The 16,827-nt window shown below is 38.4% G+C and overlaps 1 long non-coding RNA gene across 5 annotated transcripts in view; it reads right to left on the bottom strand.

The window, feature by feature from the left end:
• Window positions 1-16,827, bottom strand: part of LOC101931335 (uncharacterized) — a 95,683-nt gene that overhangs the window by 10,786 nt on the left and 68,070 nt on the right. For 4 of the 5 annotated variants that reach the window (XR_010591354.1, XR_010591348.1, XR_010591347.1 and 1 more), the window contains one exon: window positions 14,732-14,920. This is a non-coding gene — a long non-coding RNA (uncharacterized LOC101931335). Of the gene's footprint in view, window positions 1-14,731; window positions 14,921-15,703; window positions 15,899-16,827 lie in introns of all 5 variants that reach the window. The other variant, XR_010591349.1, reaches the window with a different exon arrangement.

Raw genomic sequence — 16,827 nt, 5'->3', positions numbered from 1 at the left:
AAAGGTCATCAAGTCCAGCCCCCTGCCTTCACTAGCAGGACCAAGTACTGATTTTGCCCCAGATCCCTAAGTGTCCCTCTCAAGGATTGAACTCATAACTCTGGGTTTAGCAGGCCAATGCTCAAACCACTGAGCTATCCCTCCCCCCAACAGTATTTTGATTTTCTCGAACATTATTTTGCAAACAGAAGGACTGGCACAGAAATTAAGTTTCTGTTACTCCCCTGCTTTGAACTCATCCAATGATGAGGTCATCTAGTCTCGAAATTTCTCCACAGGAAAGCTCCTGCATGCTGAAAATTAGGACTATTTAGATATCACAATTTGAGGAGCCAAGTCTCAATTTTTTAAAAGAGTGTCCTGTCTACATATTTTAATGCCATATGCTGGCTGTCCCTACTTGGTTCCCTCTTTGCAAAAGTGGCCGCCTTCTAGCCTGCTACTTCTGGTTCCTGTACATTTGTCTTGACTCCTCCAACAAGCAGTGTTAGTAGCTGTGAAGAACAACAACTTCTAGAGGAGCAATTCCGTGCACTAGATGTATTAAAAGAGCTCAATGGCATTCACTATTTTTAGAATTATTTGTTTTGAGAGCTTTGATACCATCAATAATGAGGTACTGACTTGTCTTTGGACTTCAGCAGGAGTAAGTTGTGCAGCTCATTTATAGTTTTGTTCTTTTCTTGTTGAGCATTCCCCAGAAGGTGGTGTGGGGCAATTGCTCCTATTCCTGAAAGGGTACTATTATGTGGAGTTGCATACAGTCCCATCTCTCCTATTTCCACAGGTATTTGGCACAAGATAGGCTTATGACATTTTCAGTACGCTGACAGCATCCATCTTTCTCTTTCTCAACTGAGCAAGCTAGCCATTGGGAGACATGGATGGGAGCCATCTTGCTGAAGCTTGATCCAGAGAAGACTGAAGTGATGCCATCTATCTAGGTTTTTACATACTTGCCCATTGCCATTGTATCTGAGTGTCCCCATATTCCGAGAAGCAACCAGAAGAAATGGTGAGTGTGAAACTGTGCCTGCCATTTGTGATTCATACTGTGATCCCAGTGTTGAGGGCTGGAAGTTGAACTCAGCAAAGTTCAAACTGGAAATAAGATGCGACTCTTTAACAGTGGGCTTAATCCATCACTGGGATAGATTACTAAAATTTGTGGAAGATTTTCGATTAGTTTGATTCTTTAAATCAAGATTGAATTTCTTTATTTTTAAAAGATATGCTCTAATTCCCATGCAGAAATTAGATTGGTCCCTTCTCGTCTTCAAATCTGTGAATCTGGGAGCAAAGTTAGCTCCCCAGATGCTCCCAGATGATCATATAGGATCAGTGGTCAGGCATTCTTTTTTCACCTGTCAGGCCAGGAGATTGCAACCATTTATTTCACATGCCAACCTTGTGCTACTGTGATCTGTGCCTTTGTCTCCTGAAGTCCGGATTACTGAAATGTGCGTTACATGGCACTTCACTTTAAATCAATCCATAAATTTAAAACGGTGGAGGTGGTGAAAGTGAAGGTCTGTTTAGTAGGTCTGTTTAGTGCTTGGCAATCTGCATTCGCCAATTACAGGTTTCCAGATGGAGTTTAAGACATTGGTTTTAACCTATAAAGTCCTAAATGGCTTGGGACCTTCTTATTTGAGGGATTGCCTCTGTCCTTTTGATCAGTACAGATTCCTGAGCTGGATCTATCTTGATTACAGCGTCCTCCATGAGAGACCTGTGGCTTGGAACCAACTTCTTCCACTGCTCTAGCCCAGTCAAATGTTGTTCACCTGCATGGCTCACTACAAAGAATATCCACTTACTCTGCATGTAGAGGCAGGGGGCTGAGGGTTATGTGCAGGTGGAGAATCTTTGTTGAGAGTTGACTCTAATGATCAGGGTTTGCTGTTAGGTGCTAGTTTTATTTTTGTCTCTTGTTAAAATCCTATAGATGGAAATAAATAAATGGCAAACCTTTTCAAAATAAAATGAAAAATGCTCAAGGAAAGCACAGAAGAGACATGCAACTCTGGGTATTATACTGGGGATAGCTCAACCAGACTTGATGCCTTCAAAATATGTCCATTCAAATATTCACCATCACCAAACCATTCTATTTTAAAGATCACTCTGAGAAACACAGCTTTTTGAATCCCTTGTTATTTTTTATCCGTGAGAGTTGACTGCTCTGAAAAAAGTTATCATTCACTAGTTAGTTGTAATGTTTATGTTTTAAACAGCAACTCACTCTTAAAAATAAATTACATCTTCCTAAAGACAGATAATAAAAGTAGTTAGTAAAAGCTGGTGGACTTATTGTGTATAAAAATTTCATTTTACCAAATCTCTCATGTAAGCACTGATTCAGCTCAGGCACTGATATCATTAGAATTAACTTCCAACAAATTAGGTTTGGGAACAATGAAATGCAATTAAAATATTGTATGTACTTCAGCGGGAGCTGATAATGTTTCATGCATGTTTAGAGGGGAAAAAAACCGAGAGAAACCTCTCTCTTCCAGTCATTAAAGGAACTAATTAAAGCTCTTCTAACAAGGTAAAATAAGATTTTGTACAGTTTCTTCAGCATTTCAATTTAAGATTCATATGCTTTTATATGCATACCACAGCTGTGAGAACAAGAATTCCTCCATCTATGTAAGATGAAAAACTAAAATAAACACCTTTCCAATCCATTTTCATTTTGTTAAGGATTTTCTCCAAAGCATGTTCTTTACTGGCTTGGGAGTTAAAATGGCTTAAATCTTCCAAATACTTTTCAAGGGCAATCTCTAAAACTTCCTCCAAAGAAGATCCTTCCTGGAGGGTCATGTTGAATCCAACCTAAGTAGTACAAATTGAAACTATAACATCTTAGCATGAAAACAATTGGAACTCTCTTCAATCTAAAAAATAGTTATTACCAAATACAATGGACAGAGAAAAAACTTTAGAGATTCACTGCTTTTCACTGAAAGCAAAGAAACCCCCAAAATGTAAGACCAGAAAAAAGACTAGCTAAGGGAAAAAATCCTATATGGAGATCTGAAGTTTGGCCCTAAATTTGACGAACTAACAGGTAAATCATTTTGCCCATTCATTGTGGGCCATATTTTCAGAGACCTCAACTCAGCCTCTAAATATATGCACCCAAACTTGCACAATTATTTACACACGTAAATAATATAGTTTGTGAATGCAAACTGGATGTTCAGCTACCCAGTCTGTGTGCCTCTATCTCGATTGTATGTCTAAATTCTATTTGCCTATGCAAGTGAATGTGAATAATGGCAGATGAACATTTAGAGGCCATTTAAAAATTATCTCTCGGGGCTATGGGTTTGCATCTTCACCATGTGAAAAAAACTAAAAGCTTCAAAAATGATAGAAATTACTGGGCTTTGTGTTCTATTGTGAGGGAACCTGAAATGACAAATTTTAAATTATTCTTACACTATGAAATGTTTCACTCACACTGCCACTGCCTTACAAATTTTTTTAAAAATTCATTTTTCCAATTCTAAGCCTACTTTAACTACCTGGAATTGGGTTATTAGTTCTATCAAAGTCCAAACGATAACATTTTACATCATGTATAGTATTATTTACACGCGTGCAGCCTGAAATGCCGGCCTTTTATAAAATAATTTGTGGTTGTGTAGTTTTGACTCAAATTCATGGGTCAGATTTTCAAACACTCCCTGCATTGGCCTAATTCTGCTCCCATTGAAGTCAGCAGAATTCTTACCCTGGGAGAAGAGCACATGAATGTGACACGTACCTTGAATAAGGCACAGAATAAATACATGTGGTAAAAATGAGGCCCTAATTTTATTAACTCTGAACTGCCACTTAGAATCAGAAAATGCTCAATCATCCCTTCATCCCATATGCTAGCAAGCAGGTAAATACCACTGCACTCCAAAACTGGCCTGTACACCAACTGCAGGATCTGCAAAACATCAAAGAGGGGGCAAGCCAGCTGCACCCCTGCAATGATAAGGAAATTGGCCTTGCAGCCAAATTCCTACCTCACAGTGAAGTGATGGCTGAACTGATGAAGGGAGGCCTTAGAATGCACAAATCCTAGAGAAAAACACCCTGCTTAATATACCAAGCCTTCCAGCTGCCAGAGCCTAATGGGTCTGTCAACCTGCCAGCTGGACTTTCCAAACTCCTATATGCTGGACTCCTGAAAATGTTATGATAGAAACATTTAATATAAAACGTCAGGAAACCAAACCTCATGGGTCCGAAAAAAGATTTAAAAAATCCCTTCCTAACCCCAAAAGACAATTAGCAAAAGCCCTCCGAACAGAACAGGAGAGCACCAAACCAGTCAGGATCCCTACAGCAGCCAATCAAGGTGCCAAGTAGGGTGAGAATCAGGGAGCCCAGACCCCAGTTCCTTCCAACCCAAAGAGGGGGTCCATAGTAGGGGAAGGAAACTCTGTAGCCAGATCAACCCTTACCCTGGCCTATAGCTCCTGGAACTGATAGCATAATGTTTTTTGAGCCTTACTTTTAATCTAGATTCTTATGCCATGTCCATCAAGGTGGTATCTGAGCATCCAGCTTGCTGTTACAGTTTTCTACATTTATCAAAACAAATAAAGACCCAAATGCTGCAGTCATTACTCAGGCAAAACCCCCACTGAGAACATCAAAACAAGACAGAGAGTTCCTAGTTCCCATCAGAATAGCAGCTAAAAGTTACCTTTTGAAATAAGACTGTTGCTGAAAAGGTTATGGATTTTACAAAGCATACCACTACAGATAAAACAAGTTTGACTATGCAAACCTTCACACAGAGATCTTAAATAGCCTTTTTGTCACATTTTATGTGAAACACACTATCAAGTCCAAAATGGAATTCCTACTGCATTCACTGTGGGGGAATAAGGTAATATTAAAATCTTGATGATATTCAGATTTATTATTTATTTACTAGTTTTTCTGATGCTGTCCATGATCATATTATCCAACTTAAGGCTCATATCACAGGGTACAGATGTCTTACGTTTCTTTCTTAAGTTACATACAGGCAAGCTGGAAATCTTGTTCAGCCCTCAGATTCTCAACTCAATCTCACTGCTTTCAAGACTTAGAAGTTAACTGTAGAACCATTTACCCCGTAGCTGTGGCGAAGAGACCTTTTTTATCCCAACCTTTCCTCTATCGTCTAAATTAGCGGAGGAATTTGATGTTGATGACTTCATTTCTTTAATACTGCTGAAATACATTGCTTTTTGTGCCTTCTCAGTTGATAAAACATTGGCTCCCGGTTTAGTTGTATCATTATTTCAACAATTGTAATATTTATTTCCTTTTAGCCAGCCACCCTTTTTTCTTCATGCACAGCCTCCAATCTTTACTAGTATTACATTATTTAATATTTGTATTACGACAGCACCCAGAGGCAATGATCAGGATCAGGGAGCTGTTGTACTTTGTACTGTACAAACAGAAGTAGACACGGTTCTTGCCCTGAAGAGCTTGCGATGAAATTTAAAATGATGCTGTTAGATAATTTTCCTATTGTTCTTGCTATTCTCATGTCATTCCATTATTTGTTCATGTACAGTATATTGGTTGCTGATATGCAAGCATGAAGTTTAAAGTGGTACTGTTGGCATTTAAAAGTATTTATACCTCTGTTCTATATCTCCCCATTTATGTTAATTATCATTATTTTTTATTATTTGTATTTCAGTAGTGCCTAGACCCCCCTACCTAGATTACTGGCCCATGGTAGCAGTGTACAAACTCATTAAAATATATCCTTTTTTTCAACCAGCTCTACCAAAGAGCTTACAACTTAAATAGACAAGACAAAGAAAGGATAGAAGTAAAAAAGAGAAGTGGTGAAGTGACTTGCCCAAAGTCCCTTTTTAACTGAATGAAGGAAATGCCCTGCAGGGAAAAATAGTATGTGATCATGTAACTAAAGACCATATAATGCATATCCACAAGGTGCAGAATTAAGGTTGCGTATGTTTATTATGTGTTACTACACTCGAGTCCAATTGTACAGGCCATAAAGGGAGATGACAATTATAAGCAACCGCATTTACAAATCTCTACAAATTAACAAAAACAGTTTGTTGTCTATATATTATAATGCCCAGTTTTGTGTTTGACATCTCAGGGCCTGATAAGGTTAGAAGCAAGTATTTTGCATTCCATTGGGAATCTCTTTTTTCTACTATCTAAAGATATAACTCTCACTTGGTAGGCCTGGTGGGTGGAGAGATGGAGGGGGAAACCCCATGTAAGGGGGAAGGAAAAACACTTCTCTGGCAGGTTATTTTGTGAAAAGAAAATGGTTGCTCTGGAGCACTGGAATGTTAGTAGTCCTAATTAGATGAACTAGAGGAAAAAGGGCAGGTGAGGTGCTTAAAGGGACAGCATAAAAGCAATTTTTCACATGGTTATTACGGTCACATATATGTTGAGGGTGGGTGGGGGTGCACATAGGTATATCACAGAGAGAGGAGAACATTTGCAAGCACAGGTTTGTGAGCACGTACACACACACACACACACACACACACACACAGTACACAGTGTAAGATAGCAAAGCTACTTAGACAGTTCTTTCATCAGTCTAAACACACCATAGCATAATTGAATCTATTCATGCAATATTGTTTTTGAAATTCTGTCATTTCAGAAAATTATAATTATACTAAAATGGAAAAGTCTGAGCCTATCACAGTATAAAAATGCTACACCAGAACTGGCTCACAACTGAAAAGCAGTTCTTTATAGAGATATGGTATGTAAATCTCTATAGTCTGATCAGCTACTAAAATGAAAATTCAAACCATATGCTAACAAACACAGCCAGCTCTAATCTCAATTCACTGAGCTGACAGAGGAAACATTTCAAGTGTTTCATTATTAGACATTTCAGTCTATGGATGTCTGAATCAGTGAAAGAAAGAAAGAAAGAAAGAAAGAAAGAAAGAAAGAAAGAAAGAAAGAAAGAAAGAAAGAAAGAAAGAAAGAAAGAAAGAATTTGGGGGTAGTGAAGGGAACAAGAGGGTAACAATAGGAAACAAGATAAAGACTGGAATGGTGTTATGTGTGGTCTAGAAGATGAAGATGCAAAATCTGAACTTAATATGGTATGCAAAGGAGAGCCAAATAGACTGATTAAAGAGGGCAATTGTGGCACATTTAGTTACATAACTAGTTTACTTTGTACTACACCTTTAAATACATATGAACACTGCTGCCTGCAGACACAGGGAGCCACTGTGAAAGGCAGAGTTGATGCAGAGTCTTAGGAGACACTTTCTCTCATGGAGACTCTATTTTTGTTCTTTCTTCCCGATTCCCATAATCTAAAACAAAAGTATGTTTAGATTGAAAGCATATGTTTTCCTCTGTGTACAGAAAAGCAACATGAATGGTGTGGTCCGATCAACGGCTGAAGAAGATAATTTTAGAAACTATCTTTTGAGCTGGCTGTGAGGTCAAAGAGGACAGAGAGGAAGAAGTTGCAGTAATCAAGATGTGAGATAACCAGGACATGGACAAATGTTTCATTTGCACAGAGTTGGACCAACATTATGCAGATGATACACAGCTCTACTTATCCTTCACTGTATATGACCATACCCCCAAGATGGCCCAAAGCTTGGACAAGATCAGCTCCTGGATGAAGAACAGGTGGTTGAAGCTGAACCTGCACAAGATGCAGGTTACAACACTGGACAGAGAAAAGCATTTGGAATTGTGTGCGTCATGGTGCAGTCTCTTCTCTTTGAGGGCACATGCTCCTAGTTGGTCAATTCAGTCCATAGTTTAAGAGAGTTCCTGGATTCAGCATTGATGCTAAGCTCTCACATGGCAGCATCCCAAAACAAACTTTCTATCGTCTCCATCTGGCCAGGAGATTGTCCGATCCTGGCAGATGACTTGGCCTCAATTACACATGCCTTCTTCACTTCCCATCTGAACCACAAAGATGCAATACACCTGGGCATAAAGCCATCAGCCCACAGGAAACTCCAACTAGTCCAGAATATTGCAGTGAGTAACCTCAGCAATACAGGCTATCGTAAGCACCCATCCTCCATTCCCTACACTGAATATCGAGTCAAGTTCAAGGTCTTGGTCTTTAATTTCAAGGTGCTCAATGGCCTGGGCCCAGCATTTTTAAATCATAGCCTCAAGCTCCAGGACGAGGACCATGGTCAACAACCCCCCTGAGGAGAGGATGAGAGAAAGAATGATGTTAGTCATGCCATTGAATTCACTAGTGGAAGGCACCCAGAGACTACGGTGATGGGGCAAGCATAAGAACCTATATAGAACAGGCAGATAGGAGGATTTGGGAGTAAAGGAGGGTACCAAGAACAGAGGCCACTCTTTCCTCCTTGATATTCTGATCTCCCTTGGCTTTCATGGCCCCATACTCTCCAATCTCTCAGATCACTCTGCAGAAAGATTAAGGAGGATGAGTACAGAGTAGAGGCCCTCAAACTCGTCCAGAAGAGGTAACCAAATATTTTGCTGAGAGACATTTCAGTGGAACATAAGGAATGCTAGGAGGGAATCAGGAGAGAAGGAAATGCCTTGTGACAAGGTCAGTGCCTTCTTTTAAAACTATTAGGGTGCTAGCTAGCAGAAACAAACAGCAGTAATACTGGTAAATCAAGACAGAGATTATACATTGCCTGCCAAGGAGTTTAAAGATGAAGGGAGGAGCGGCAGCAGTTTAACAGACAGGTGGGTTCAAAGCTCAGCATTTGGAGGAGGGATACTACACTGAGGGTAAGGAAAATGGAGAGAGGATACTGAGAGGATTAGGGTGAAGGAGAGGGATGTGGTTAGTTAGTGAGGAGGTAAGGTCAGGGGCATGTAAAGGAAATGGGGTGAAAGTAATTGTGAGATAGCTCAAGGTTAGCAACTGGAGTGAAAGGAGAAACACAGTATTGAAGGATGTTTCCAATCTTCTTAACGAAGTTGAGGAGATCCTGGGAAAGGAGGGGCACAGGTCTGAGGATGGACTCGCAGGCATAGAACTCCATATAGGGAGAAGGAGAAGTGTTGTTAAACAGGCATACTCAGTATTATGCACCTCTCAAATATACTTGGAGAAAGGATGGTGATAAAAAAATGACAGGAAATAAAATTTTAAAAGTCCTTATTTTAATTATGTAATTTTATTCATTAAATCCAAGAGTAAGAAACATGGAAGTGCCTAAAATTATATAAATTGCAGGAGGACTATCTCTATTCCCTCACATTAGCAAGAAGAACCTATGTGTTTACTTTGGAAAAAGACAAATTTAGACCCTTATAAAAAGACCCTTATAAATTTAGGAGAGAATCCCATGGAAAAATTAATCCACAGGGACACAGCTGTTATTCTTTTTGATACTTCACTGTGGAACAAGTTATTAATAAAACTACAACAAATACATGATGATGGATTAACCTGTGTCTTGAAGATCTGAAAGGTTAAAAACAGAGGAGTTGTTCTATGTTGTATGTTACCAATAAAAGCAAAAGCTCAATACCTGTAGCCTTTGAATGAACAGCTGTAGGGCCCAGTTTTCCATGGTGTTGAGTGCCCTCAACTCTAATTGTCTTCAGGAAGTGCTCAGCACCTTGAAGGTTTGGGCCATTAATGAATTAAACTTCAATACAGAAAAGCCTTTATCACTTTTGTCTATCCTGCTGCCAATGAATAATTATTTCCAACAGTATATTTTTGAGTGCTATGGTTCAATCTAATTTGAAATGACTCTTGTAATAATGCTTCCAACACTTCCCTCAAAAGACTTCTTCACAGGTTAACTAACCTCACCATTTGGAAACATCCCCCAACATCTGTCTATAAAGGTACTTCTATCTGATTGCCATATACAATACTCAAACATTTCATCCTAAGCTTTGTGAGATGCATTTGTCTTGGTGAGCCATGGATGAAAAGTAGTCACTGATATAGCAGAGTACTGGCCCGTTTCTAGTTCTGAAGATCACAACCAAGGCAGTGAATTGGCATAGAAGAGGCCTGAGATCCAGTGGGGGAGATCAGAACACAGTTATAGTAATGCAGCCACTAGATGACAAATACAGATCATTATGGTCAGATCCTTCTGTGCACAGAAGGGATGAAGAAGGCTGTTTTCTGCAACTGACGCAGGCTGGTCTCCTGCACATATAAAGAGTCAAGCAGGACTTTGAGAATGCACATTGCTCAGTGAATGGATTGCACTTTACAGGAAAGTTGCCAGGTTCAATTCTCTGACGGAGCCACTGACAATTTCCGTTAGCAATGTACACACTTGTTCTTTCCTGGCATTCTCCAGCCTGGATGAGCACTGATGTGTTTTAAAGGTGGTGGGTCAAATATTCCTAAATCTTCTTGAGGTTCACCTCACATGATGGTAGCAAACTGCACTGGGGATGGTGGCGGGTTATTGCCAAAGGGTCTGTTATGGACGTCTCTAGCTCTGTAAATTCCTGTCATATTTGATTTATCTCCCCTGCAAAGTAACATAAGAGCTCTTCACAGCAGTGGTACCAGTTAGGAGAGGTTGGGGGAGGTGGAAAACATCTCACCTTCCCCCAAGTTTTTGCACTTGCTCAAAGTTCCACAGGCTGCGGAGCCAGGGGGCCAAGGCCCACCGCTTTAAAGCAGCGTTCCCATGCTAAATCAGTACAGCTGCTGCTGGAATGGTCGGAGCAACACTCCGTCTTGCATGGTCACAACACCACTGAAATTTGACTCAGCTGCCCCTCCATACAGATGGAGGGGAGGCCAAGCTAAATTGCATTGCAGCCTGGTGCACAGGATCTCAACACCATTTAAATTTGGCCTGGCTGCCAGTCTGACCAGACAACAGAGGGGCAGCTAGGCACACAGGGAGTCTTTTCCTGTACAACAGAACACAGGGAAGCCCTTTGAGAACTTGACACCAGGGGGCACAGACTCACACACTGTGTGGATAAGAGATTCCCAGAGTCCTTGTGGGAGGTGCAGGGGGGGCATAAGCAAAAAACAGAATGGGTTCCCTGCTGCAGGGAGGGCTGGAATTTTCCCCCCTCCCCAAGTAATATCTGAATTTTCAGTAGTTAGTGCTTAGGTCAAGTATCTAGATTATAGAGTCTGGATTGAAGAGCCACTTCACTATACAGAATAGCTTAGCTAGTCATGATTTTGCAGTGATGGTAGTGGAGTAGAATTTTTGTTTCACTTCTATTACTGCAGTGGCACAGACTTGGCTTGCATCATTAGCGTTCTACTCTTTTGCCTCAGTAATTTGTCAGTGGAAATCTTCATGGTTGGTGAGAAAGGAGGGCCTTGCAGCTGGATAATTTGCATTTCTAGAAAATATTACAAGATAGATGGATTCAAGAACCTTCAGGGTGACCCAGCTTTGTTGATTTTCTCCCCTAATGGAAGAGAGAAGGTAATGATCTCCAACTAGATGAGGTAGTGGATCCTAGGCTAAAAGATCAGTCCAGCATGTTAAACATATGGGATCAGATATATTTTGTGTGAACCCTATTGGCTCCATGCAGGAGAGGAGTACAGATGCTATAGGCTACACGATGGCAATCATCAAGAACAATGTACTGGGAGTTTACCGGTTTTGGTTTTTGTATTCATTTTAAGACTAAGTGAAAGTATACATTTAAACTTGCCAGACATGTTTAGAGTATTATCTTTCAACTCAGTCTCTTAATTTTTCATACATATACATTTATTGCTAAGTTGCTTGTAAAATACTCAGTATATTAAGCACACACTGAGGAAAAGTATAGGAAGTAATAATTAGATGTGCTGGTTTTCATGTGAGGAGAGCCTACCTAAGTAAAAGAAGGCTTGACTGAAGTTTCCTGGTACAACATCTAGTAAATTACTAGAACATACAGTGACGTAGATAATGCCTGCCTGGTTGACAACATAATTAGTAGCACACATTTACTTGTGCAAAAGCAAGACTGTTGTAACTTTGAAAATAATATTGTGCATCCAATACACATACAATACTAGGGACAAATTTTGCTCTCCATTACACTGCTGTAAATCTGGAGTAACTTCATTGAAATAAATGGAGGTACACTATATTTACCCTGGTGTAACAGAGGGTACGTCTTCACCGGATCGGCGGGTAGTAATCAATCTATTGGGGATCAATTTATCGTGTCTCGTCTAGACGCAATAAATCGATCCCCGAACATGCTCCCCGTCGACTCCAGAACTCCACCAGAGCGAAAGGCGGAAGCGGAGTCGACAGGGGAGCCGCGGCCATCGATCCCGCACCATGAGGACCCGAGGTAAATCGATCTAAGATACGTCGACTTCAGCTACGTTATTCTCGTAGCTGAAGTTGCATATCTTATATCGACCCCCCGCCCAGTGTAGACCAGCCCAGAGAACAAAATCTGGCTCACTCACCAGGAATAATAATTTGGCAACAATTTTAAAAAATACAACCCTACATGCGTAAATGTACTAGTCCTATTATCAAGATTGAGAAAATTATGGCAGAGATGTCTAAATCCGTCAGGCCATTACAACTGTAATAATTCTTTTCATATTAATAATTAGACACAATATTTGTAATCTGTGCTTTGCAGTTTGACAGTGCATTGTACAGAAAGCTTATGAAGAAATTTTGGGGCTTTGTATTGAAGCTGATTACAGACCTGCTGACATTTTAGCTCTCGCGCAAACACAATAATAAATAGGTTGGAGAATGCGCCTATAGAGTACACACATTATTCTGAGATTCATTCTTTACTTTGGTGTAAGTCATTCCATATGTGCTTAATGCTCTTTGGTACTAGACTGCAGGATAGTTACATTGTAGTATCCACTATAAACTAATGGACAATACATTGTCTGTACACCAGATTCTGCATTATTGAAATTAAAATAAAACAACATATAAAAATACTCTTGTGTGTGACTTTTGGAATATAGTTTAATCTAATTCCATTTCAAGGTCTACAATTGAAATCAGTCACCCATGTTGTCATTACTGGTATTCTACCATTTTGTTTCTCAGGAATACAAACTGTGATATAAGAAAGGGGCGCATATTTATAATATTAGGGGTCTCTGCTCCAACTGATATATATAACTCCTATTAACAGTAATGGTAGTTATTCTCATTATCAGTGGAAGAGAACCTCAGACAAAAGGTAAGCACAGAAATAATGAATTTTCACTTGTTTGTGATATTAATTCTTCAATACTCTGTCCTATGACAACAATTTTAAAGACAAAGAATGTGTATTTGCTAGCACACAGCACTCCTCCTCTTAGGCTGAAAGGTTACAGGTTGTTGTTACAAAAAATGAAAAAGAAAATTTTTTCATTGAGAGCAGCCTGTTTAACCTTTCTGTTACATGGTGTGATTAAATTTACTAACTGATTTTATTAAATTTGCAAGATAGTATATTTATCTTCATTTTGGGACAGTGGGTGGATAAAATTTGCAAATACACTGGTCAAAAAATAGACCAGTCTCAATGCACTGGGTTGGCATATGGTCAAAGCACAGAGTGAGTTTCTTTCTCTCTCTCTCTCTCTCTCTCCCTCACACACTCACAAACACACACACACAAACACACACCATGAATGTTGCCAATAGAGTAAAATTTTCACATTAATACTGGAAGCAACTCAAAAGAACCCCGGCCGACATCCCATCTGTTCCCAGGAATTAAATTTAGAAATCATATGTAATATAGACATTTCTGTCTGAATATTATAAAGCTCTGACACATCCAGGCTTTCATTAAAAAGCTCTGAGATGTGACTTGAATAACAATTTGTCTTAGTTAATTAGTATTTTCAGTTTAGCATATTCACTTTCAGACGTATTGCTGTTTGCACATGGTAATTTAGGTAAACAGATCCCATCCACAGCTGCATCAATTAACACTGCTAATCAAAACTGAATTCAGGTAATTAGGCACATTTATGCAAAAAGTGTGTAATTTGGGGGGAAAGCTAGATTCTTCAGTAATATTCCAATAAGCATGAGTCTCTTTTTGCAGATAAGATGAGGAAATAAGGGTAAATCAGCACTAATACATACCTGATGCAGCCTCAGTGAAAAATACCTAAATTAAATCTCACTGTTTAATTGGCCTGTATTTTCAGAAATAGGACTGTATTTTTTGTATAAATGTATTCATTAATGTTTCCATATAGAACAGTTGTTTCATGTCTGAGTAGAGGTTTAATGATTATCAGACAGGACTTACAAGGTTAATGTTTCTTCAAATATTTGTGTATTTATGGGCTATGCTGGTCAAACATGCTCTCATATCCTGTCTAGCAATTTCTTAATGAAAATGCCCTCAGCGCATTTTCATTTTCTTTTCTTCAGAGAAGGTATATGTTAGTTATCTTAAAGAAAACACCACTAAAAATGTCTCTCTTTTTTCCCATTCATGTAAGAGCTCTCTTACCATGTTCATCTCATCTTAACAGTGTAAAATAGTAAATACCAGATTACACCAAAATATTCCCTGTTACAAATTACTTAACTTTAAATTTCTACAGCTCTGTTTTCAAAGCCACTTACTAAATACCAGTTCCCCTGTTTTTTTTCCCTCTACATTTTCACCAAACAACATTTACTAAAGTATAGGGACAACTGTATATTAATGTCAAAGGCAATATTTAATTTGTATTAGACAACACATTCAAAGTAGGAACACGCATTATGACAATAAATACATAGTCTTTTACCTTTTGACTCATCATATTCCAGAGTCTTGGCTAAATCCCAGGCGTACACAGAGCTTTTATAAGTGACATGTTGATTTTAAAATTTTCAGCTTTTGTTTTCATAGTTGTGGGCACTTTCAAAAGGCTATGCAAGTCTAGTTGACAAAATAGCTTTGTCAGTTTGTAGCTAGTCTTCCATAAATTCTAAACCTGATGAAAAAAATTGACAAAGAGAATTATTGATTTTTAACAGATGTCTAAAATTAATCTACCATTCTACCTACCTCAGGCTAATTCTTGTTCTCATAAGAGACCAATATAAAGCAAAATTGATTTCTCTTCAAAATAGCATGTTATCATTTCTTAGACTACAGCAAGTCTCTCCTATCCTGTAGCTCAGAAATACTCACTTTCAAATAAACTTTTTAACATCCACAATGTATAATATGAATATTATAAAATTACTCAATTCTACTAAAATATTTATGTTACTATATTAACTCTTTGTAATTATCAGTGTAAAGACTCACCCAATAAAGGCTTTGAAAATGCACAGCGTTTATTTGAATCAGAAATATATATATATACACACACACACACACACATACTGTACTGCGTAATTTGCTGTTGTGTAGAACTTATGAAAATGCTAAATTTTCAAGTATCGTAGTTAAATGGGTTAACAAACCTCCAGTTTTAATTTAGCTGTCTGAGTTGAATACCACTAAAATGTATTAGTACATTATCGAGTGCACCTTACCCACTTCACAAAGAATTCAAAAGAAAACAAATTAAAGTGTATGGTAGAAAATAGGATTCTGAAGTATTTGGCTGTTAAAATATCAATTAGCCACAGTGACTGCTGTTACTATGATCAAATCTTGGAATTTAGGATAAGGCAATTTCTAACTTTTATCAGAACAAACTAAAAGCATATAAAGTTCCCCCTGCCATCCTGTCTGAAGGCAGTATGAAGCAACAATATAACCTCACCTCTTTTCCACTTCCTCTGCATTGACTTGTAAGAGAAGGACATTCACCCACTTGTCATACAAATGTTAAACTGAACAGCAGTTGTCGTCCATAGTCTCTCAAATAGTTCCTTTACATTGACATACAGTGTATTTCATCAAAACAGCTGATTTGACCTGTCTCTGAAAGAACTTCCTTCTACTTGATTAATGTTTTCTTAAGAGAGCAAAACAAAAGCTGTAGTCACTAATGCTGCTTTAAACAGTACACACTGTAGCGAAAACACTACAGTAGCAACATAAAACCCAACTGGTGCTTTCCCCCACCTTAAAGTCATTACAGAGCTGGTTTTGATGGAATGTATGCAAGTACTGTACACAGTTGGCTTGGCTGTTATGCCCTGACTACATCAGTAAATATAAACAAATACAGTTCAGAGCTTCTCTTCACTGAGCACCATTATGGCACAATTCACCATTCATTGGAAATACCAATATTTGTTGCATTTTGCATTTATTAATTGGTATTGAGATTTACTGAAATTTAAGCTGGTATTAACTAATATTGATCAAAGAATTATTGCATATTTAAATAACTAAAGAGGTTCACATTGAAGTTGACTAGTACATGAAGAATTTCTCACACATACACGCTTAATTCGTCTCCCTCTCATTTATCACTTAATTTTACAATATGGGAGGGAATGGGCATATTTAATGGTAATGAAAAGAAAAAATGCATGAGATTATAGAGGTACCCTTTATTAGCAAAATGTGATGGATACCTAGCATTAAAAGAAATCTTATTAAAGAAACTCAGGTCTGAGAAGACCAAGCTTGTTCAATTTACAGTAGGTAGTACTAAATATCATACTCCATGTATTTAAATGAATTCGGACATTATAATTTCAATATTTATTTGGTATACCTAGTGTGGATTTGATTATTCATGATATTTCAATACAAATTAGTTTGGCAAACCTGGGATCATCATTTTTATACGGTAAGTTTAAGGTTTGAGAACTGCAGAGGCAAAAGCTGATAGCTAATAATTAGTAATCTACACCCTCACAAAAGAGAGACAATGAGTTGTTTATAAAAGTGGAATGGAATGCAAGTCCCATAATTAAGAATCAGGCAATGATC

Source organism: Chrysemys picta, chromosome 1 (genome assembly GCF_011386835.1).
Source record: "Chrysemys picta bellii isolate R12L10 chromosome 1, ASM1138683v2, whole genome shotgun sequence".
NCBI classification, from domain to species: Eukaryota; Metazoa; Chordata; order Testudines; family Emydidae; genus Chrysemys; species Chrysemys picta.
Note: the sequence above shows the minus strand (reverse complement) of the source record. Positions and strands in the feature narration are given on the sequence as shown.